The sequence below is a fragment of the Thalassophryne amazonica genome, chromosome 4, assembly GCF_902500255.1.
Source record: "Thalassophryne amazonica chromosome 4, fThaAma1.1, whole genome shotgun sequence".
Classification (NCBI taxonomy): Eukaryota; Metazoa; Chordata; class Actinopteri; order Batrachoidiformes; family Batrachoididae; genus Thalassophryne; species Thalassophryne amazonica.
In genome coordinates this window covers 94472014-94496906 of record NC_047106.1, presented here as the reverse complement: position 1 = coordinate 94496906, position 24893 = coordinate 94472014, and the positions used below count along the sequence as shown (strand labels likewise).

General features: G+C 41.1%; 1 pseudogene; it reads right to left on the bottom strand.

Annotated features, from left to right (window-relative positions):
• Positions 1–6857: 6857 nt before the first annotated feature.
• On the bottom strand, positions 6858–24825 carry LOC117508499 (annotated as a pseudogene).
• Positions 24826–24893: the final 68 nt, after the last annotated feature.

Here is a 24893-nt window from a genome sequence, read left to right as displayed (position 1 = left end):
AACAAAGGGTTAACGTCAAAAAAGACAACACAGTCGGCTGAGTACGGTACCTTCTAGGTAGAGCGATATCTTGGCAAAGAGGTGGAGATGTCGTCCTGCTGATATACCACTGCTGATCAGATGATTGGTGACAGCTGTCGTAGGCGATAAATGACAGCTGTCACCCCGGCTGCTCCTGTGAGGCAGCAGCGCCCTCTGGTGCCTGGAGCCCGCACTCCAGACAGGGCGCCCTCTGGTGGTGGTGGGCCAGCAGTACCTCCTCTTCAGCGGCCCACACAACAGCTTGCACTGTGCCTGTGCAAAAACTGCAGAGCTGACTTGTTATTATTATTATTATTATTTTGCTGTTGTTTTGTTTTGTTTTTAAACTTCATTTGTAAAAAAAAAAAAAAAAAAAAAAAAAAGCCATTTGCAAAGCCAAAAAGTTGATTTGACAATCATCTGATATAACCGGGGTCAAAATAAATAGAACACTGCCATCTACTGGTTCCCAGACACTTAGTACTTAGGGCGAATACTGCCATGAACACTACTGGCCAGTAGATGGCAGTAGAGGCCTTGAAAACAAAATTCCAGATAATCCCTGTCTGCTACATTTAAAATGCGTGGAATTTAACAAATGCAAATACAAAACCAACGTCTATAAACACAGAGAATATATTCAAGAGAGTTTTAGGCGCTAGAGTTTAATGCTGTTGTCCGTGGAGCCTGAACAGAGTGTCTGAAATGCATTTGTCCTGTCGTGACGTACTGAGATTACATCATCGTACCCATAATACACTGCGGGCCAGAGCATGTGCTCACAAAACCTTAAAAAGTAGCAGATTACTTTATAACTAAACTGGGAGAACTGGGACATGCCCAGTTCTCCACAGTTTCTCTTATACTCACTCGACTGGTAAGCCACTGAAAGCTGAGATAGGCATGTCCCAACTTGTCCTCTGACACTCCAAAACGGAGGTGTTCTTTGTCTCGCTCCATCAGCGAATCCGTTGTGACCCGCGAAGCCTCCACGCGGCTTTCCATGACACAATCTCTTGTTAAAAGTGAAATCTGCCGGAAAATGGCTGATGTCCAGCTCTTGTGATAACCAGAGAAACTGCACACGATGGTCCCGGATCCATACAGCCATCCGTTTAGAAATGAAATGGTCGTTTCAGCCTGTCAATCGCGGCTCAGAGCGCGGCGCGCCGTGCGCCATTGTGGGCCATCCTTAAAGCGGTAGTAACACTCCTTAATCTCTGTGAAGCCCATAAAATTTTCACTGAAAGCCATGTGAATTTTCCGAATGGTTTCCAGCTGCCTGTCTCTAACAGTTTCTGAAAAAATTCTGATGGAACAAAGCCCAAATCATTCTGCCATTTCCTCGCAATGACAAAACGACGAGAGGGGTGGACCAGTGCTCACTCAAAGCCTGCCCACAGGCGAATGATGCAACCGACAGACGTGAAAAAACTCATGCATGTGCACGAAGGTTCAAGCTTGGCTGACGTAAACACATATGAATCAAATCCATATATTTTTTGCATAAAATAAAAAGGTCGGATACTTTTCTCACAGACCTCGTATGTATCGGATAATTCAAAAATGCTGGCTGGATTTTCTTCAACATTGTTTTGAATATTACTTGGATAGGTTTCTAGAGATCATTAGATTTTGGAGTACTTTGGTCAATATTCATGGGAAATGTGGTGTGCAAAAATGCATTTTTTTGCTCTTGTATCTCCAGTGGTGGGCACACTTCCGATAATCCGATAATTATCGAAGATAATGTTTTCATTATCGGATTATCTTTTTACATAACTTTAAAACCATTATCGGACTAATTATCTTCCGATAATCATCCGATAACTGTAAACCAAGCTGAACAGCAGCAAACATTTTTAAAATTTAAAGTAAGTTGAGACCTACCTGTTAAAAGTTTCCTAAGACATGTATAGTTCTATCCTCTACAAACAGAAGAGAGCTGCCTTCAGAAGAAACCACTCTATCCTCTGCAGGCAAAGGAGAACTGGTCACAAAAAAAACAAAAAAATATTTTCCTTAACACCATACTGATACACTGGCAATATCACCCAACTCACCCAACGCTACTGTGTGCCACGCTATAATAAAGTCAGGCTTAAGAACTCATTTATACATCAGTCTATCTTGAAACTAAATGAGGAGCTTAGTTCATAGAGTCAGAGTGTGAAGGCAAATGGATGATTGTTTATTGTTTTCTTTGTGTGATGTAATTGTTTTAATGTATGATGTCTATTGTCCTTGTGTTATACGGAGCTGCTGAACATGCGAAACAAATTTCAGATTTATGATCTGACAATAAAGTTCATATCTATCTATCCAAAGGCATACATTTTTAACTTATGGTTCAAATTTTAACCACACTAATTTTGGACAAGTTATTTACAATTACTGTCACATCTGAAGTTTTATAAAGTGAAAATATCAGATATATGTTTTAGTTTTAAAGTAATGTGATAATTTTTAAGGTTTTGTGAGCACATGCTGTGCCCAGCAGTGCATTATGGGTAGGATAGTGTAATCTCAGTACGTTCACGACAGGACAAATGCATTTCAGACACTCTGTTCAGGCTCCACGGACAGCAGCATTAAACTCTAGTGCCTAAAACTCTCGTGAATATATTCTCTGGGTTTATAGATGTTATTGTATTTGCATTTGAGAAATTCCACGCATCTTAAATGTAGCTGACACAAATTATCTGGAATTTTGCTTTGGCAAGTTTTCAAGGCCTGTACTGCCATCTACTGGCCAGTAGTGTTCATGGCAGTATTCGCCCTAAGTACTAAGCGTCTGGGCACCAGTAGATGGCAGTGTTCTACTTATTTTGACCCTGGTTATATCAGATGGTTGTCAAATCAAGTTTTTGGCTTTGCAGATGGCTTTTTTTTTTACAAACTAAGTTTAAAAACAAAACAACAACAACAAAAAAACATTACAAGACAGTTCTGTGGTGTATGCACATGCACAGTGCAAGCGGTTGGAAGCTTGTAGCTCTTCAGCAGCAGGATACAGAATAATATCAAACAGGTTTGATTTTCATTCGACCATACGATCGGCGATTAGGAGGTGGTCGTGAGATGTTGAACGCAGCTTGTTACTCCATGTACACTACACGATGCAGGACGCGCGATTAACCTGAAAAAATTCTCGCACAAATGAAAAAACATCTGACAAAGGGCCAAAACTCACAGTGTAGGGCACAGTGTAAAATCAACATTTATGTGTCAAGACAATATTGAGTGCACGTTTTACAACATCATTAAACGTGCGCACATTCTCTCCACATGCAAAACATTTTGTGATGACACTTCCAGGGCTCCGTAAAATGCTTGTTTTTACAAATAAAAAGTGGAATATTTTACAAAAGCACATTTATCTGTAAACACCAACACATGACACATGTCACATTAACGTGTTGGGTTAAATAATGAATGACTGAACCAATCAGTGTTTAGCAGAGGCACTTTTACCCAGAGTCCTTTGCGATCTGTCTGTGTTTGTTACAAAACCTCAGAATTAGTGCATTATTCAACATTAAAAGATATATGTTATATTTTAACTATGTACAAATGACAGAACTGACATTAATGGAGTTATTCTATTAGTATGCACACAAAACCATAAGTCAATGACTTTATTTTTCAAGACCTCTGCCTGACCAGAGCATTATGATTGGTAGAGAGCTGGCTTTGTGGCTGCTCTCAGGTTGTCTCCGTGCTGTAGTCATGTAGCTTCCAGCAGGGGGCAGCATGTTCAAACATAGAAGTACTGGCTCATTGTTTGGGTCTTCTGTCGCTTTTGATGCTTCCAAAAGCGATCGTGGTGCTAAAACTCAAATTCAGCTTGTTAGTAGTTGCAAATGTACCAGAGACAATACTGGAATTTATCAGTTATCTGTAACTTCCGATACATTTTAGAGTGGTTTATCGGTTTATCTTTATCAAAGATAACTTTTCAGTTATCTGATTATCTGTTATCAAAGTTAATTTTTTGTTTATCTGTGCCCACCACTGTCTGTCTCTCAAAAACCAAGTAGCCCAAATTAATCAAATATAGTGGGGATATTACTTGGATAGAGATCTAGAGGTGAATAGATTTTAGAGGAGTTTGGCCAAAGTGAAGAAGACATGTTTTGTATATCTCAACAACCAAGAAGCCTAGATGGATGATGTCAAGCACATAGTGCTCAGCAGATATTTATGACTGATTGGTATGAATGACTTAACAATTAATTCACACAGAAGTCATATGATGAATGTACTGTATACACAGTCAGAAACATAATTTCAGATGTATATACAGTGGTGGGTACACTTCCGATAATCCGATAACAGATAATTATTGAAGATAATGTTTTCATTATCGGATTATCTTTTTAGATAACTTTAAAAACCATCATGGACTAATTATCTTCCGATGAATTGCCAACCGATAACTTTTAGACCGATAACGTAGTAAACCAAGCTGAACAGTGAAAAACGTTTTTAAAACTTAAAAGCAGTTGAGACCTACCTGCTAAAAGTTTCCTAATAGGTATATTGTTCTACCCTCTGCAAATAGAAGAGAGCTGTTTTCAGAAGAAACCACTCTATCCTCTGTAGGCAAAGGAGAACGGGAGACCCACCATGGGTCTCATGGTAGCAGGGCTGGTACTTTTTGGCTTATGTGCTGCCCTGATCTATCGGAAAATTGGCAAGACAGTGGCATCAAGAACCACGGCCCCTCGCTTGTCCATCATGATTAATGAGGTTGGCAAGGCAGTGCATTCTCAGACTGCGATGACTCTTGAACTCAGACACAAATTGGATCACATCTTGGAACAGATGCGTGCCTTGCAGTTGAAGCTGAAGATTTCAGAGGCCGGTAAATATTCTTAATTCATAATTGGGAATATTCTTAATTCATAATTGAGATTTGGTTGTGCAAATGGAACTGTTAAAAAGTGATTTCACTGCTGTAACCATAACATTACATTTATCAAGCCTGAAGGTCAAATTGCCCGACTGTTTCCTCCAGAGGGATTTGTTTCGGCCTGGGGAACATTGGCTGTTTATCTCACAAAGACAATAAACTGCTTTTCACAGGACTGAAGCATGTTCCATTCCCTCCCCCCACCCCTCCTTCCCACATCAACACCCACCCTTTCCGGCACCTGCTTATCGTCATTCCTTCTCCCTTCGGCGGGGGCGGTGCAGTTTTAGCTGCAAGCCCACGTCCTCCCCCCAAGCTGATGGCGGTACAACTCAGGGTTGCTGAATCGCCTTCACCCACTTGCCTCAATTCGGATAACGGACTTCGTCCAACTTATTGCACATAAACAATGTCATATGTGTATGTGTTGCCTTTAATTCTGATGTGTGCCATTATTACGATAAACAAGTAATAATTGTGTACTAATTGCTGTCTGAGGTAACTGGAGTGTAAATGTAATTTCTCCATTGTGAGATCAATAAAGTATGTATATCTAATCTAATCTTTTTTTTGTGTGTGTGGTTGTAATACATCTACGTTAGCATCTCTTTGTTGGCTCGTGCATTCATCAATTGGAAATAATACATAAATTCATATGAATTTACAAAATAAATAAATGAAAGTTGGATGCTGCAGGGTACACATCGCATAATCTGTACTGTGTGTAGAGACCTGAGATTTCATGCAATACTGTTACGGGTACCAGACTTGAATGTAACACGGTAACAGAGATAGTAATTCCTCAAACAGATGAAGGCGGAGATACCCAGATGCGACTTCCCTTCTTCAAATTCTCTGCTGCTCTGAGAAAAAACAAACAAACAAAAACAACAACAACAAACAAACAAAAAACAAGACAAAAAAAAAAACATTAAAGCAAAAAACAGAAGCTGCAAAGTCAGGATGCCACCCTGCTCAGAGCGCCACTCTCATTGGACCAACATTTCTGCTATTTTGACATTGTGGGATAGCTGCTCGCCCACAGATTGAGCTCGTCGGACTACTTTCGTGAAACTGCTCAGCGTGCCACTCTCGTTGGAGCAATAACACACAGAATGTGTCTCTTTCCAGATAGATCTGTTTCAGTGCAGCTTCTTGTTCTGACTTTAACACAAAGTTAACACCCAAGTCTTTCATCGCCAACTGTAAATGGTAATCAAAACATCCCAATTGTATCTTTCTGAACTCTTCCGCATCAAACTCCATCATGTCAATGTTTACAATGCTCATAAACTTTTAAGTTTCTTAAATATTTATTATGGCAACTCTTAAAACTTCAGTTCTCGTTATAATATTATTACTGGTAAATTTTAGAATTGATTTAGATGAGATATAGTCATTATCTCAGGAATATATCACAAGCACACCGGCCACGGGCGTGTACTAACACAGAATCCCCAGAAACTGTGGAAAGTTGTTCTGCCATAACAAGAGCATCCACTTTTAGCTAGACATAAGCTAAGCTAGTGGCACTTGTGAGAGCGTGGTCAGGAGCCAGCCTGGGAGAAATCAAACTCAGTCGCTCCCTACAAGTTGGGAATAAGTACTGCCATCATCAATACTTAAGCAGTGTTCAATGCCCATTTGGAAAAATCGAAAAACAGACACAGATACCCATAAAAACTCATATACAATTTACACACAATTAACACAAATGAGACCATACATCACAAAAACATACAAGACTGTATTTTAATAGATGGCACTGAGTAACATTGAAACAAAACATAGAAATTACAGTTTGAAAACAAAATAAACTTAGTAACACATGTGCATCCGCACACAGTTCAGTTCTGTTTCTTTTTATACAGGTGTTTTATACAGGTCTTTCCTTTTTGTACTGGTCTCTTGAGTTTTAAGATTATGGTTCCCTTTGTCTCTCCGTCTTCATTACTGCCTGTCTCAGTTTTGCTAACAGTAACTCTCTGAACTTATCACCCATGAAGAAGTAGAAGACTGGGTTGATGACTGTGCAAGTAGGTAATCGGTCGGGTCACAATGTACACAACCTTTATGTACTTCATTGTGCATGACTCCAGCCCTACCAATAGTCCAGGAGCTAGGTGACTTTTATTCAACATGAAAGGTGCGGAAGGTCTGTAGTATCAAAAATGCTTATTAGGCTAAACTGTGCCAGGAAATGTGATTCTTAAGTTTCACAAGTGGTGGGTGTGGCTAGGGGCCACACCCAAAATACCCCCCAAAACAGGTTTATTTAACATGGGAGGTGCAGACTTCGTTCCAATGCCAGTTGATGCAGGTGTATTTACTGAATGACAAAATACAACTCAAGAAAAATTTTTTTGGTGGAAGCATGAATTAAGAACACAATTAATTAATGCTAATTAGAGTTTAATTTAACATGAAAGGTGCACAGTTGAAATGATGATGGAAAGATCCCTTAAGAACCCCCCCCCCAAAAAATGGATTTATTTAACATGGGAAGTGCAGACTTTATTTCTGTGCCAATTGATGTGGGACTGTTCACTGAATGGAAAATCCCAACTTAAGAACATTTATTTTGGTGGAAGCACTAATTAAGAACATAGTTAATTAGCGCTAATTACAGTTTTATTTAACATAAAAGGTGTACAGTTGAAACAAACTTCATAACATAGTGACACATCTCAGTAGTCATAAAAATAAACTTAAGAACAAAAATGATGGTGGAAAGACCCCTTAAGAAGGGCCACCCCCTGCCACCCCCCCCCCCCCAAATGGATTTACAGTGGTCCCTTGTTTATCGTGGGAGTTACGTTCTAAAAATAGCCCACGATAGGTGAAATCCGCGAAGTAGTCAGCGTTATTTTTTACAATTTTTATAGATGTTTTAAGGCTGTAAAACCCCTCACTACACACATTTTCTCACTTTTCTCTCCTGTGTAAACACTCTCAAAGTTCAAACCTTAGTAGAAAAATAAGTCCAGTATTATAGAATGAAACCAAAGATCAAAACCTGTTTTCAGGCCCAAACATTTGTTTGAGAAATAAAAATAGAACGTTTTCATATAAATAATTATGATGGCTTTTAGAACTAACAAATTTAATTTTAACAATCAACCTACGAGGTTGGACACATAACAAATTATTAATAGTGACTGACCAGTATTTCACAGTTCCTCTGATCACGCCTCTTCGTCCTGGCTTCGCTGTGCAGCGTGTTTTTCGACTGAGAGACACCTCGGTGCAGGTGTCTTTTTCCGAGTGAAGAACACAGTTATGGGTAGTTGTTGGCGCTCTTTTTTTCTTCTGGGCGAGAAGATTCTTATGAACAGACACACACAGAACACAATGCGCGTGCTCTCCCTTCGCTCACTGCCTCCGGTGTTACCATTGCGGGATGGATGCGGGACCCGCAAAGAATCCAAGTCATAAAAAAGATACAAACTTCTCTCAGTGGCCACGGAGCTCTTGCAGCTGAGGTTACCGAGACCATGCAGCGCTACTGATTTCTATCAGTGCGGGCTGCTGGAGCGCTCTGCATCAAAACAGCGAGCATAGTCTCTGGACCTGTTGCCAGATTTTGGCTGCAACTCCGCACAGCAGACAGTGGAGCCGCGTCGGAGGCAGTGAGAGCAATTGCGGTGATGCTGACCAGCCCGCCTGATGAGGACGCAGAACACAATGCGCTGTTAAAAAAAAGAAAAAGAAAAAGAAGCATGCAAAATTGCACTAAAAAAAATCCGCGAGGCTGCGAAAGGTGAACCGCAATATAGCGATGGACCACTGTATTTAACATGGGAAGTGCAGACTTTATTTCAGTGCCAACTGATGTGGGACTGTTCACTAAATGGAAAAACCCAACTTAAGAACATTTATTTTGGTGGAAGCACTAATTAAGAACATAGTTAATTAGCGCTAATTACAGTTTTATTTAATTTATCTCAGTAGTCAGAAAAATTAACTTAAAAACAAAAATTATGGCAGAAAGACCCCTTTTAGAGTGGTCATACCAAGATACCCCCAATCACTAAAGGGGTATTCACTATTGTTAAATCCTTTTGGAAGGTCACAGTTGAAACCTACTTCATTACATAATACCACATCTCGGAGGGATAAGGAAAAAGTAATGCCGAAAGTCACTCCTTACAAATAAAATAAGAAGGATGATTTGTATAAAAGCAAAGAAGTATAATGTATAATATATGCTTTTATACAAATCATTATCATTAAAGTATTAAGTAGCAGACATCATAATGCTCCTACCTGTGCAACTGATATATTCAACTGCTATACTTTCTAAAACATGTTGAATGACCATTGGGTAATCAGAGGAAAAATGGTATAACTGTAACTATTTTGGGCAAAATATACTTTGTTCAAAAGACAAAATTGGATAGTCTTCCAACATTTTGGCATTGTAGATTGACATGAAATATGTATGACTGTAACTAAAGCCATCTAAATATAGGCATATGCAAGCTATCTAATAATACATTTGATGCAACAACATATTCACAATCAAAATATCTCAGAATACATTTGTCTCTGAGTCTCAACAACATAATCACTATCAAAATTAGTTAGAAAAAAAGTTGTGTTTTCGGTTTGCTCTATTCTGATTACAGCATTTACTTACTAGGACAACAAATTATTGAATTTATATTACACCTGTAGTAAATTGTACTTTTACCCAATGATCAAGATGGAAAAACACAGTTTAAGTTTTTATATAACTGGTGGTTGGCTCTCACTGCGGTATTGTATCACTTCCTGTTCCGGAGCACAGCGGTGTTTTTCTGTATCTGTTAGCTGTTTAATCTGCGCAGTTAGATTGATCTAGTTATCTAGATTACGATTTGTTTCCCAGTGTAATCTTTACGTGCCTTAACTAAAGCACTCCTTCTGCTGAATCACCTCTAAATTATTTACACATTATTCACTTTGCGTGTTTTTAGGAATCCGCTAGCTTAGTGTAGCTACTAGCTCTTAGCCGATTTAGCATGGTGGCTTCTCCTGTCTCTCCCGCACTTTTCTGCTCTGGGTGTAAAATGTTTAGTTATTCCTCGGCCTCCTTTAGCAGTAATGGTACTTGTAATAAGTGTAGCTTATTCGTAGCTTTGGAGGCCAGGCTGGGCGAATTGGAGACTCGGCTCCGCACCATGGAAAATTCTACAGCTAGCCAGGCCCCTGTAGTCGGTGCGGACCAAGGTAGCTTAGCCGCCATTAGTTCCCCCCTGGCAGATCCCGAGCAGCCGGGAAAGCAGGCCGACTGGGTGACTGTGAGGAGGAAGCGTAGCCCTAAACAGAAGCCCCGTGTACACCGCCAACCCGTTCACATCTCTAACCGTTTTTGCCCACTCGACGACACACCCGCCGAGGATCAAACTCTGGTTATTGGCGACTCTGTTTTGAGAAATGTGAAGTTAGCGACACCAGCAACCATAGTCAATTGTCTTCCGGGGGCCAGAGCAGGCGACATTGAAGGAAATTTGAAACTGCTGGCTAAGGCTAAGCGTAAATTTGGTAAGATTGTAATTCACGTCGGCAGTAATGACACCCGGTTACGCCAATCGGAGGTCACTAAAATTAACATTAAATCGGTGTGTAACTTTGCAAAAACAATGTCGGACTCTGTAGTTTTCTCTGGGCCCCTCCCCAATCGGACCGGGAGTGACATGTTTAGCCGCATGTTCTCCTTGAATTGCTGGCTGTCTGAGTGGTGTCCAAAAAATGAGGTGGGCTTCATAGATAATTGGCAAAGCTTCTGGGGAAAACCTGGTCTTGTTAGGAGAGACGGCATCCATCCCACTTTGGATGGAGCAGCTCTCATTTCTAGAAATCTGGCCAATTTTCTTAAATCCTCCAAACCGTGACTATCCAGGGTTGGGACCAGGAAGCAGAGTTGTAGTCTTACACACCTCTCTGCAGCTTCTCTCCCCCTGCCATCCCCTCATTACCCCATCCCTGTAGAGATGGTGCCTGCTCCCAGACTACCAATAACCAGCAAAAATCTATTTAAGCATAAAAATTCAAAAAGAAAAAATAATATAGCACCTTCAACTGCACCACAGACTAAAATAGTTAAATGTGGTCTGTTAAACATTAGGTCTCTCTCTTCTAAGTCCCTGTTAGTAAATGATATAATAATTGATCAACATATTGATTTATTCTGCCTTACAGAAACCTGGTTACAGCAGGATGAATATGTTAGTTTAAATGAGTCAACACCCCCGAGTCACACTAACTGTCAGAATGCTCGTAGCACGGGCCGGGGCGGAGGATTAGCAGCAATCTTCCATTCCAGCTGGAATGGAATTAATCAAAAACCCAGACAGAGCTTTAATTCATTTGAAAGCTTGTCTCTTAGTCTTGTCCATCCAAATTGGAAGTCCCAAAAACCAGTTTTATTTGTTATTATCTATTGTCCACCTGGTCGTTACTGTGAGTTTCTCTGTGAATTTTCAGAACTTTTGTCTGACTTAGTGCTTAGCTCAGATAAGATAATTATAGTGGGCGATTTTAACATCCACACAGATGCTGAGAATGACAGCCTCAACACTGCATTTAATCTATTATTAGACTCAATTGGCTTTGCTCAAAATGTAAATGAGTCCACCCACCACTTTAATCATATCTTAGATCTTGTTCTGACTTATGGTATGGAAATTGAAGACTTAACAGTATTCCCTGAAAACTCCCTTCTGTCTGATCATTTCTTAATAACATTTACATTTACTCTGATGGACTACCCAGCAGTGGGGAATAAGTTTCATTACACTAGAAGTCTTTCAGAAAGCGCTGTAACTAGGTTTAAGGATATGATTCCTTCTTTATGTTCTCTAATGCCATATACCAACACAGTGCAGAGTAGCTACCTAAACTCTGTAAGGGAGATAGAGTATCTCGTCAATAGTTTTACATCCTCATTGAAGACAACTTTGGATGCTGTAGCTCCTCTGAAAAAGAGAGCTTTAAATCAGAAGTGTCTGACTCCTGTGGTATAACTCACAAACTCGTAGCTTAAAGCAGATAACCCGTAAGTTGGAGAGGAAATGGCGTCTCACTAATTTAGAAGATCTTCACTTAGCCTGGAAAAAGAGTCTGTTGCTCTATAAAAATGTTAAAGATTTTGTATATATGTTATCACTGTTAAACATTTGTACCTTTGTCTTCTTTCTCATGAGAACGGTGTTGTGCTGTTTTGCACCTAACCCTGAGACTGTACGTGTTATTCAACCTTGTTTTAGCATGCTGGGGTCAGGCTGAACTGGGAGTAAGAGAACTGAAGGTTGTTTTGACTGTTGTGATGTGATGCTTAGTGTGAAGGAGTGTGAAGGACAGGACACTCCAGGCAGATGCAGAACAGCTGATAACTGCAACAGACGAACGAGATGTGCTGACCTTCGACGATAAGAGTAAAAGAAAGAAACTGTTTTTCCTTACAGCTGCACTTATTGACGTATGTGTTTATGTTACGGGAAGAAACTTGTCTCGCGTTGTCCCCCCCCCCCCCCCCCTTAGGACAAGTTTTATGATGTAATGAGGGCTTCTCTAATAAAAAGAGCGGGAGCACAGGCCAGACTTTAGTGTAGCCTTGGTGTACGTGTACAGCCTGGCCGCACTCCGCGCGTGATTAATTTGACTTTCTGTCTCACTGGTGTTTCTTGACTCTGTTTGTCTTATCAAGGTTTTAAGAATGTTTGGAGGAGAAAATACCCAACATTGACTGGGGGCTCGTCCGGGATCTCAACAACACCGGAGGTGTCCGGCGGAGGTCGTCAAGTCCAGACGTAAATCCTTGGCCAAGGTCCGATCGATTGATCGTGTCTGCAATTGTCGACCGCCGTTGGCATCGTCTGGTTGACGAGATTTTCCCGAAGGAGACAGACAGGAGGTCGAGTCAGTGAGTAGAATTTCTTTGTAACAGTACTGAGTGAGTGGTGATCAGATCACATAAAACAGTTAAACTCCGTAAGCGATGATACAGAATCGTCTGTTAATGAAACACAGTTAAACTCTGTAAGGAGGGCGGACTCCTCTACGGTTGCGAGGAGCGCACGTAGTTAAATTCTGAAGGAGGGTACGGACTCCTCTGTTTTAATACGTAAAGGAAATCCCGGGTAGAAATACGTGCACTGTAAAAAGGCAGTTAAATCTAGCAGCGACGGCGGAGTCCCCTAATGCAGGACATTAGTTAAATTTCACGGGAGGGCGAGCTCCCCTGGCCTAAGAATACGCGTACGGTTATTAAAGGTGTTTCTATGTGTAAATAGTGTTTTGTGTAAGTGTAAATAGAATAACTGTGTGAAAGTGTAATACTTTGGACAACGTTAGTGACAACCGTGCGTGTGGAAGCGAAGGCAAGTGATTCCGCTTCCTACGGGGAGGTGAAAGGAATCAACCACACAATGGCAAATTAATTGTCACATCCAAAGAAGTGAAAACTTCAGATTTAGAACACCCTAGGTGTGCCCCCGTCTGAAGTCCAAATTATAACAAGGGATAATAAAAATGGGGGGTAAGACGTCTAAAAATAAGGAAAATTTATCAACTGACGACTGGAAATTTATGGAAGCAAAAAATCCAAAAGCAACAAAGAAATTGGAGACCTGGATAAATAAACATGACTTTGACGGACGACTGAACCTGATCAGCATACAGAAGCTAAAGAAGGAGTTAGAACAGGAACATAAAGGTGATGAGAAAAAGATGCAGAAAGTAGGGGCAGATTTAGTGGCATTTTGGGAGGAGGAAGCAGAGAACAGACGGAAGGGAGCAGAGAAGCGACGATTAGAGAAAGCAAGGAAAAAGAAAGCTGTAGGTAAGGCAGAAGAAGATGTGATAATTCAGCACAGAGAACCAGAACAGCCTCAACAACCACCGCCGGCTGGATCGTCGGTGACAACAACACCTTTATCTCCTCTACCAGAGGATGACGATGTACCGCCACCACAGTATGATTTGGCAGTAAAACCTAAGGTAAAAAGTGAAAAACCAGAAAAACCAGAAAAACCACAAACACGCAGTCAAGCGAGAGTGCCTACAGCCCCTCCCATGGTGGAACACAGTGACCAGGGAGGTGCCTATCCTATGATAGAAGTACCAAATCCACGTGCAGGAACAGCAGGACATTGATCAACCATGCTCGTATATCGAACATGGAATGCTGATGATATCAAAGCAGCAGTCGACATGATACCATCGCCACATGTCGATATCGAGGGATTTATGCAGGATATAGAAAACATTAGAAGTTCTTACCACCTTAGTGGACCTGAAGTCCAACAGGTGTGGATGAAAGCATGTGGCCCTAAATGGAGTCAGATACGCGGAGACTGGAATCCTGCAGACCAGGATGGCGTACCGTTGCCACATGATGATCCAGTCTTGCAAACACGAGTGAAGGCTATGATTACACGAGCAAAAGGTGTGTTAGGACCAAAAATAAATTACACTGAAATTACCAGGACAACACAGAAAGCAGGAGAACCATGGACAGAGTTTAGATGCAGATTTGAGAGTGTATTTATGGTCCACAGTGGCATATTGCCAGGAACACCTGTGTATGAAAACAAATTGAAAGACATTTCACCTGTGAAGCTGACAATGACAGATTTGATTCATGATGGCAACTCCACAGCTGTCATAACAGTGACAGGTGCCACTGAAGATGTTTTAAAATTGAGATTCACAGGTATGCCATTACATGTGTCACTTTGTAAGCCATATTTGACAGAATGGCAAGAATTGGGACTGACAGTCATAACAGCTTTGTCAGCCACTGATTGGAGCAGAGTTGGACCATGAACGGAGTTCAGTCCATCAACTAAATTGTATAAAGTGCCAGTTAATGTCTCACTGGTGCTGACAGCTGGAACACATATTGATGTGTCCACTTCACAATCCTGAGTGTTTCAGTTGAGTCCTGAAGAGGATGATCTTCTCTCTTCTGTACCATCAGGATTGTGGACAACAGGTCCTTCAGACGTAGGACTGATTAAAAATGCACAACCTGTAGTTATAAGACCAAAAACAGAATACAGACCATGTGTAAGACAGTATCCATTGAAACCTGATGCAATTGAAGGAATCAGGCCAGTAATAGAGGATTTATTAGCAGCAGGAGTATGTTGATGACATTTTGATTGCCTCTAACACACGAGAAAACTGCATAACTGACACAGTGGCATTATTATGTTTCTTATTTGATAATGGCCACAAAGTGAGTAAAAACAAAGTTCAGTTGTGTAGGGATAAAGTAAAATATTTAGGACATGAATTATCAGCCACTGGGCGCACGATCCTGTCTGACAGGAAGGAAGCAATTTTGCACGCTCCAAAACCACAAACCAAAAAGCAGATGATGTCATTTCTTGGACTGACTAATTACTGCAGGGCATGGATTCCCTGTTATGCAGAATTGACTAGTCCACTTTCTGATTTGATGTACAAGGATGATATTTCAATGTCAACTGTGCTGGAATGGAACAAAGAAGCTGAGGAAGCTTTTGTAAAAGTAAAACAAACATTAGTGTCATCCACAGTTTTGGCACTACCAGATTATAGTAAACCATTCATTCAAACAGTTGATTGTAAGAATAAGTTCATGACTAGTGTTTTGGTTCAAGTGTATGGCTCAAAATTACGGCCAGTTGCCTACTACTCATCTAAATTGGATGCAGTGGCAAGTGCTCTACCACCATGCGTACAAGCTGTTATTGCAGCCTCTATGGCTGTTCAAAGTAGCAGTAATGTTGTTCTATTCCATCAGTTGACACTGAAAGTTCCACATGCAGTTTCTGCACTTCTGTTGCAGACAAACATGAGCCTTTTGTCCCCAGCAAGACATCTTTCGTGCATGTCCTTGCTATTATCACAAACACACCTTACGGTAGAGCGCTGTACAACATTGAATCCCTCCACATTGATACCTTTACCTGAGGATGGTGAGCCGCACAATTGTCTTGATGTAGCAACAGTCTGTACGAAAGCACGCCCAGACCTCCGGGACACACCCATCCCAAACAGTACAATTGTGTGTGGATGGTTCTTCCACTGCAAAAAATGCTTATGGACAAACGCAATCTGGATATGCTGTTGTCATAAATTCAGAAGTATTGGACTCTGCTTCATTGCCATCGTCATTTTCAGCACAAGCAGCTGAATTAGTTGCTTTAACTGCAGCTTGCTATCTGTTTAAAGGTACGGCTGTATCAATTTATACAGACAGCCAGTACGCTTTCAGCACAGTGCATGTGTTTGCAAAACTGTGGGAAGAGCGTGGAATGGTGACATCATCTGGAAAGCCGGTGACTCATGCCACTCTCCTAACTGCACTACTGCAAGCTGTGAAATTGCCTCAACAGATTGCTATATGCAAATGTGCGGCTCACACCAAAGGCTCTGACAGTGTTTCAAAAGGAAATGATTTTGCTGACAGAGCAGCAAAAGAGGCAGCAGCAGCTTCTTCTATTTTTGTTGTACAGGACACCACTCCAGATTTGCATTTAGGTCGTACACTGCTTGCTGACATGCAACAGCAGGCGACTGAAAGAGAAAAACAGATGTGGATAAATAAAGGAGCTACATATGCAAATGATTTGTACGTGTGACCACAAAGGAAACCCATATTGCCAAAAAATATGTTTAAATGGGCGGCTATTATGAGCCATGGCGTGACGCATGTCTCATCAGGGGGTATGATATCGCAATTGCAATCTATTTTTTGTCTTTATGGGTTCGATGCATATGCAAAACAGCATTGTAGAGCATGCATGACATGTGCAAAACACAATTCACAAGGCAATTTGAGACCCCAAAGAGGCAAATTTCCAACACCACAATATCCCTTTCAAGTGATTCATATGGATTATATACAGCTGAGTAAACATGAAGGGAAGGAATTTTGTTTAGTCATAATTGATGCGTTCTCAAAATGGGTAGAATTGTTCCCCACAAAACATGCAGATGCACTTACAGTGGCTAAAGCATTGTGCAAAGACATCATTCCACGATTTGGAATACCAGAAACAGTTTATTCAGATAATGGAGCGCATTTTGTTAATACAATAGTGCAATACGTAGGAGAAGCGCTACAGGTCAATCTCAAAAATCATTGTGCTTATCATCCACACAGTGCAGGATTAGTGGAAAGGACAGGGCACAATAAAAATAAGATTAAGGAAATGTATAGAAGAGACAAAACGAACCTGGATTGAATGTTTGGACCTAGTAAAATTGTATATGAGAATAACACCAACACCATCAGGGTTAACACCATTTGAGATACTTTATGGACGACCATATCGTCTACCAATTTTGACATGGATACTAAAACAGCAGATGAGGAACAAACATTAGCAAATTTTATGAAAAAGACATTAACACAGAAAGAGATAACTTAAACACATTTACTGCCGAATAATTTTGATCTTCCACAGGACGGCCTTCCAGTAGTCTAGCCAGGAGACTGGGTGTTCATCAGAGTGATTAAGAGGAAGAACTGGTCCAGTCCTCGTTGGGAAGGTCCATACCAAGTGCTGTTAACAACACCAACTGCAGTAAAGATAGCGGAGAGATCAACGTGGATACATCACTGTAAGATACAGCGTGTGTTGGCTGCCTCCACAGTGTAAGGGGAAGTCTGGCTACAAAGGGAGTCTATTTAATTAGCAATAGATTGTCTCAATGCCAGTGAAGCAGGGAGATCCTTGCACTATTAGGTGAGGTTGGTTAACAACACTGTATCCTAGCAATCATGACTGAACTACAGCAGACCCCGGAGCGGCGTGCTCAGCGCCGCCGCTGCCGGACTGTTGGTAGGGCAGCCGGTTGCGTTGTGATCTTAGTGTGTTTCGTGCTCCTCGGATTCCTGGCCTGGTGGTTGACCCAAGAATTGCAGCTCACTGTGGACCGAGCCAGAGAACAACGCAAGCAACGTCAGAAGAGGTTTATTCATAATGTGAATGAGACAGATGGACACCCTCATATATACCATACTAATATGTGGTACAGATATGTTCATTTATTGGCTATGGAATTACGTTACTAATTGTTATGTTTGTTCGCAAATACCTATATCCTCAACACACCCAGCTCTGACGGCTAAACCGTACCCTGCTAGGGTGACAGAATGTCTTATCATACGGATGCATAATCAAACTGTATTTCGGGGGCAGTTCTAACACCACTTGCCTCAGTGCAACCACTTATATGATAGGGATTTCAACAGAGGACGTACAAGCGTGCCCAAGTGCTGCTCCATTGACTAGACTGAAGGGAAACGCAAAAAATATCATCACGTTAAATTGTCATCACAACGGCCATTCCCAATTTGCTTTTACGGGACAGGGAATAAAACTGTAGGTAAAATTAAGAAACGTCTGTGTACCCAAACGTATGTTTTATCAAATAATTTAAGCCTAACCAAAACATAATATGTGGATGGTACTTATCTTCATCACATTGGACGGGGATGTAATTATACAGGCTCCTGTCCATGGGGAACGGATGAATTATGTGCTTATGATAGTAAGTTTTTGCTACCACCTGTAAATGGTACTCCGGTGTATGATGACATCTATTGGCTTTGTGGTTCCAGACTGTACATGAGTCTCCCACCAAATTGGGGTGGTGTGTGTGCACCTACCCAGGTGACTGACCATACATATGTGGTAGTGCCAAGGACCTCCACAGAGAAGAATGGCAGCACCAGACGGAGGAGATTGATATACCCAGATGTGTTACCACATAATCACATGTGGGGCTCGGATGTACCAAAGGACCAAAAATTGTGGTCTGTAGGAGATAAAATAGCACATTCATTGTTCCCCTGGATAGGAGTGGGAAAAAATTCATTAATGATTGAAACTCTGAATTATCGATTGGGTCTGTTCATGAATGTAACTAAAAAAATAGTAGCAGCTCAAAACACTGAAATAGATGCTTTACGTACCATGGTGATGCAAAATCGCATGGTTTTAGACTTGCTTACTGGTTCACAGGGAGGAGTTTGTGTTCTGCTGAACACAACATGCTGTACTTTCATCCCAGACTCCATTCATTCAGTGGATATGCAGGACGCATTGGAAGAGCTGAATAAACTTCGTGATGCAATGCATAAAGACACCCTAGCCGTGAACCGGTGGAATCCCTGGTCCTGGTTGACTTCAGGACCATGTTGGCAGTTACTATTGAAAATGGTGACACCAGTTATTATAGTCCTACTTCTGATTGGACTTTGCATGTGTTGTGTGATCCCTTATATCAAAACAATGGTTGGCAAAATGGTGTCAAATACATTTGTACAGTGTAATCTGGCCTTCCAACAAACTATGCCAAAATATCAAGCATTGAAACAGTCAGACCTTAGTGGAGAAAACTATAATGACTGTACTGAGAATTATGATGATATTGAAAAGCTCACAACTCCAGTTCAAGCTTGAACTGTTGACGTGATGAGTTAACACACTCTTAGCCTATGAAGCTTTAGCTGAAAAAGTAATAAGACAAGTGGTGTAGTCGAATAATACAGAAAAACGGTTCATTTATACCAGTCAGCCGAAGTGACGTGTGGTGGTGGTGTGGTGATAACAGAATCTTTGACAGACTGCCACGAAACGTGTCAGGTTATTGTGCATTAATATCATTATTGTTACCAGTTAAAGCTATACCCATGACCCCTGAAGACGTTACGACATATGCAGCCTCTCTTATTCCTGAAGATTGGCAGAAAGGCATAGCCAGACATAGAGTAAAAAGAGATTGGAAAGGAGTGGGAAATCCAACATATATTGATGCAATAGGAGTCCCCAGAGGAGTGCCTGACGAGTATAAACTGGTTGATCAAATAGCAGCTGGATTCGAATCTTCCATCTGTTGGTGGTGTTCAATTAATAAAAACGTGGACAGAATAAACTAAGTTAATAAACTAACTAACTAAGCTGGGTGATGCCTACTGTATGTTTAACAGGCAATAAACAGGAGGGGAATGTTAAAGATTTTGTATATATGTTATCACTGTTAAACATTTGTACCTTTGTCTTCTTTCTCATGAGAACGGTGTTGTGCTGTTTTGCACCTAACCCTGAGACTGTACGTGTTATTCAACCTTGTTTTAGCATGCTGGGGTCAGGCTGAACTGGGAGTAAGAGAACTGAAGGTTGTTTTGACTGTTGTGATGTGATGCTTAGTGTGAAGGAGTGTGAACGACAGGACACTCCAGGCAGATGCAGAACAGCTGATAACTGCAACAGACGAACGAGATGTGCTGACCTTCGACGATAAGAGTAAAAGAAAGAAACTGTTTTTCCTTACAGCTGCACTTATTGACGTATGTGTTATGTTACGGGAAGAAACTTGTCTCGCGTTGTCCCCCCCCCCCCCCTTAGGACAAGTTTTATGATGTAATGAGGGCTTCTCTAATAAAAAGAGCGGGAGCACAGGCCAGACTTTAGTGTAGCCTTGGTGTACAGCCTGGCCGCACTCCGCGCGTGATTAATTTGACTTTCTGTCTCACTGGTGTTTCTTGACTCTGTTTGTCTTATCAAGGTTTTAAGAATGTTTGGAGGAGAAAATACCCAACAAAAAAGCCCTCCGTAAAGCTAGGACATCTTTCTACTCATCACTAATTGAAGAAAATAAGAACAACCCCAGGTTTCTTTTCAGCACTGTAGCCAGGCTGACAAAGAGTCAGAGCTCTATTGAGCTGAGTATTCCATTAACTTTAACTAGTAATGACTTCATGACTTTCTTTGCTAACAAAATTTTAACTATTAGAGAAAAAATTACTCATAACCATCCCAAAGACGTATCGTTATCTTTGGCTGCTTTCAGTGATGCCGGTATTTGGTTAGACTCTTCTCTCTGATTGTTCTGTCTGAGTTATTTTCATTAGTTACTTCATCCAAACCATCAACATGTTTATTAGACCCCATTCCTACCAGGCTGCTCAAGGAAGCCCTACCATTATTTAATGCTTCGATCTTAAATATGATCAATCTATCTTTGTTAGTTGGCTATGTACCACAGGCTTTTAAGGTGGCAGTAATTGAACCATTACTTAAAAAGCCATCACTTGACCCAGCTATCTTAGCTAATTATAGGCCAATCTCCAACCTTCCTTTTCTCTCAAACATTCTTGAAAGGTTAGTTGTAAAACAGCTAACTGATCATCTGCAGAGGAATGGTCTATTTGAAGAGTTTCAGTCAGGTTTTAGAATTCATCATAGTACAGAAACAGCATTAGTGAAGGTTACAAATGATCTTCTTATGGCCTCGGACAGTGGACTCATCTCTGTGATTGTTCTGTTAGACCTCAGTGCTGCTTTTGATACTGTTGACCATAAAATTTTATTACAGAGATTAGAGCATGCCATAAGTATTAAAGGCACTGCGCTGCAGTGGTTTGAATCATATTTGTCTAATAGATTACAATTTGTTCATGTAAATGGGGAATCTTCTTCACAGACTAAAGTTAATTATGGAGTTCCACAAGGTTCTGTGCTAGGACCAATTTTATTCACTTTATATATCCTTCCCTTAGGCAGTATTATTAGACGGTATTGCTTAAATTTTCATTGTTACGCAGATGATACCCAGCTTTATCTATCCATGAAGCCAGAGGACACACACCAATTAGCTAAACTGCAGGATTGTCTTACAGATATAAAGACATGGATGACCTCTAATTTCCTGCTTTTAAACTCAGATAAAACTGAATTTATTGTACTTGGCCCCACAAATCTTAGAAACATGGTGTCTAACCAGATCCTTACTCTGGATGGCATTACCCTGACCTCTAGTAATACTGTGAGAAATCTTGGAGTCATTTTTGATCAGGATATGTCATTCAAAGCGCATATTAAACAAATATGTAGGACTGCTTTTTTGCATTTACGCAATATCTCTAAAATCAGAAAGGTCTTGTCTCAGAGTGATGCTGAAAAACTAATTCATGCATTTATTTCCTCTAGGCTGGACTATTGTAATTCATTATTATCAGGTTGTCCTAAAAGTTCCCTAAAAAGCCTTCAGTTAATTCAAAATGCTGCAGCTAGAGTACTGACTGTTAAAAGGGAGTTTTTCCTTCCCACTGTAGCCAAGTGCTTGCTCACAGGGGGTCGTTTTGACCGTTGGGGTTTTACATAATTATTGTATGGCCTTGCCTTACAATATAAAGCGCCTTGGGGCAACTGTTTGTTGTGATTTGGCGCTATATAAAAAAATTGATTGATTGATTGATATATATATATATACACTCAACAAAAATATAAACGCAACACTTTTGGTTTTGCTCCCATTTTGTATGAGATGAACTCAAAGATCTAAAACTTTTTCCACATACACAATATCACCATTTCCCTCAAATATTGTTCACAAACCAGTCTAAATCTGTGATAGTGAGCACTTCTCCTATGCTGAGATAATCCATCCCACCTCACAGGTGTGCCATACCAAGATGCTGATTAGACACCATGATTAGTGCACAGGTGTGCCTTAGACTGCCCACAATAAAAGGCCACTCTGAAAGGTGCAGTTTTATCACACAGCACAATGCCACAGATGTCGCAAGATTTGAGGGAGCGTGCAGTTGGTATGCTGACAGCAGGAATGTCAACCAGAGCTGTTGCTCGTGTATTGAACGTTCATGTCTCTACCATAAGCCATCTCCAAAGTCGTTTCAGAGAATTTGGCAGTACATCCAACCAGCCTCACAACCGCAGACCACGTGTAACCACACCAGCCCAGGACCTCCACATCCAGCATGTTCACCTCCAAGATCGTCTGAGACCAGCCACTCGGACAGCTGCCGAAACAATCGGTTTGCATAACCAAAGAATTTCTGCACAAACTGTCAGAAACCGTCTCAGGGAAGCTCATCTGCATGCTCGGCGTCCTCATCGGTGTCTCGACCTGACTCCAGTTCGTCGTCGTAACCGACTTGAGTGGGCAAATGCTCACATTCGCTGGCATTTGGCACGTTGGAGAGGTGTTCTCTTCACAGATGATGCGAAGGAGATGTGTTGCACTGCATGAGGCAAATGGTGGTCACACCAGATACTGACTGGTATCCCCCCCAATAAAACAAAACTGCACCTTTCAGAGTGGCCTTTTATTGTGGGCAGTCTAAGGCACACCTGTGCACTAATCATGGTGTCTAATCAGCATCTTGGTATGGCACACCTGTGAGGTGGGATGGATTATCTCAGCAAAGGAGAAGTGCTCACTATCACAGATTTTGACTGGTTTGTGAACAATATTTGAGGGAAATGGTGATATTGTGTATGTGGAAAAAGTTTTAGATCTTTGAGTTCATCTCATACAAAATGGGAGCAAAACCAAAAGTGTTGCGTTTATATTTTTGTTGAGTATACATATATATATATATATATATCCCGAGATGTCGTATTACGTAATGAAGTCATTTTCAACTGTGACCTTCCAAAAGGATTTAACAATAGGGTTTCAGTGAATTGAAATTAAGTCTAAACCTATTGTGCTATATAATACCATTTGGGGGTATCTTGGTATGACCATTCTAAAGGGGTCTTTGCACCATCATTTTTGTTCTTAACTTCATTTTTCTGACTACTGAGATTTGTCACTATGTTATGAAGTTTGTTTCAACTGTGCACCTTTTATGTTAAATAAAACTGTAATTAGCACTAATTAATTATGTTCTTAATTAGTGCTTCCACCAAAAAAATCTTCTTAAGTTGGATTTTTCCATTCAGTAAATACACCTGCATCAACTGGCATTGGAACGAAGTCTGCACCTCCGATGTTAAGTAAACCCATTTTGTGGGGTACTTTGGGTGTGGCCCCTAGCCACACCCACCACTTGCAAAACTTAAGAATCGCATTTCCTGGCACAATTTAGCCTCATAAGCATTTCTGATACTACAGACCTTCCGCACCTTTCATGTTGAATAAATGTCACCTAGCTCCTGCACTACAAGGTCTGCCTTGATGCTATTCTGACATTCCTCATCACGTGGTATGGTGTGTATAAAACCAGAAACATGGCTGCAGCTGCTGTAACAACCCTGAGAGGCCGCTTGTATGATTTAGTGCTGTGCTTCAGAGCTTTTTCTTGAGCATGGAGAATTTGTGCAATTTGATGGGATGAAAAGCAGAGCACAAGCAGAGGCATAACATATCCGGTCAGAGTTAGTCCAAGACTGTAGCCTAACAGACTGATGTCCCCAGTTAGACTTGTAAAATCCTCACAGATACTCCAGTTTCCTGTCCGCAGGTCGTGGACCATGAGACTTATCAGGGGAGCCACCTCCACGTTGATAGCGACCCAGCTCAGCCCTGTGACGATCAGCGCCGCCTGTGGCCTCAGCAGGAAGTGGTTCGTGTTGGATGTCTAATAAGCAGGAAGCGGTCCATGCTAATCCAAACCATAAAAAGGATGGAGAGCTTCGGTAATGTGGAGAGGAAAATAAGGTCAGACACAGCCAGATTGAATAGATAAATATTGGTGCTTTGCCACTTTGGCAAGCAAAATATGTAACCAAGAACAACCAACAGGTTGTCGGGGAAACCAAAGTAGAACTCAAGTCCATAGAAAGGCGACAAGTAGTAGCGCTCCAGCAGGTTATTGAGGTTTGAGCAATTTAACACCTAGAAAGAATAATTGAGAGGAGGAAAGAAGGGGTGGGGGTGATGAGAGGAAAGGAGGTGAGAAGAATGAAAGAAATAACAGAACTTGACTTCTGATGGTGAAGTGTAAGCACAATCTTATCGTAACTCATTCATAGATTCCATACGACGTCTTGGTTCATCCATCTGTAATAAGTGTTAAGTAAGTCTTACCATGCTGATCTGCTTGTAGTTTGTGTTGGTGTGAAGAGAACGCAGCGCTGCTCTCGTAATGACCAAAAGCAGGTGGAGCTGCTATGTGCAAACAGGAAACAATAAATGCTGGGCGTTGACAATGGTGACAGTG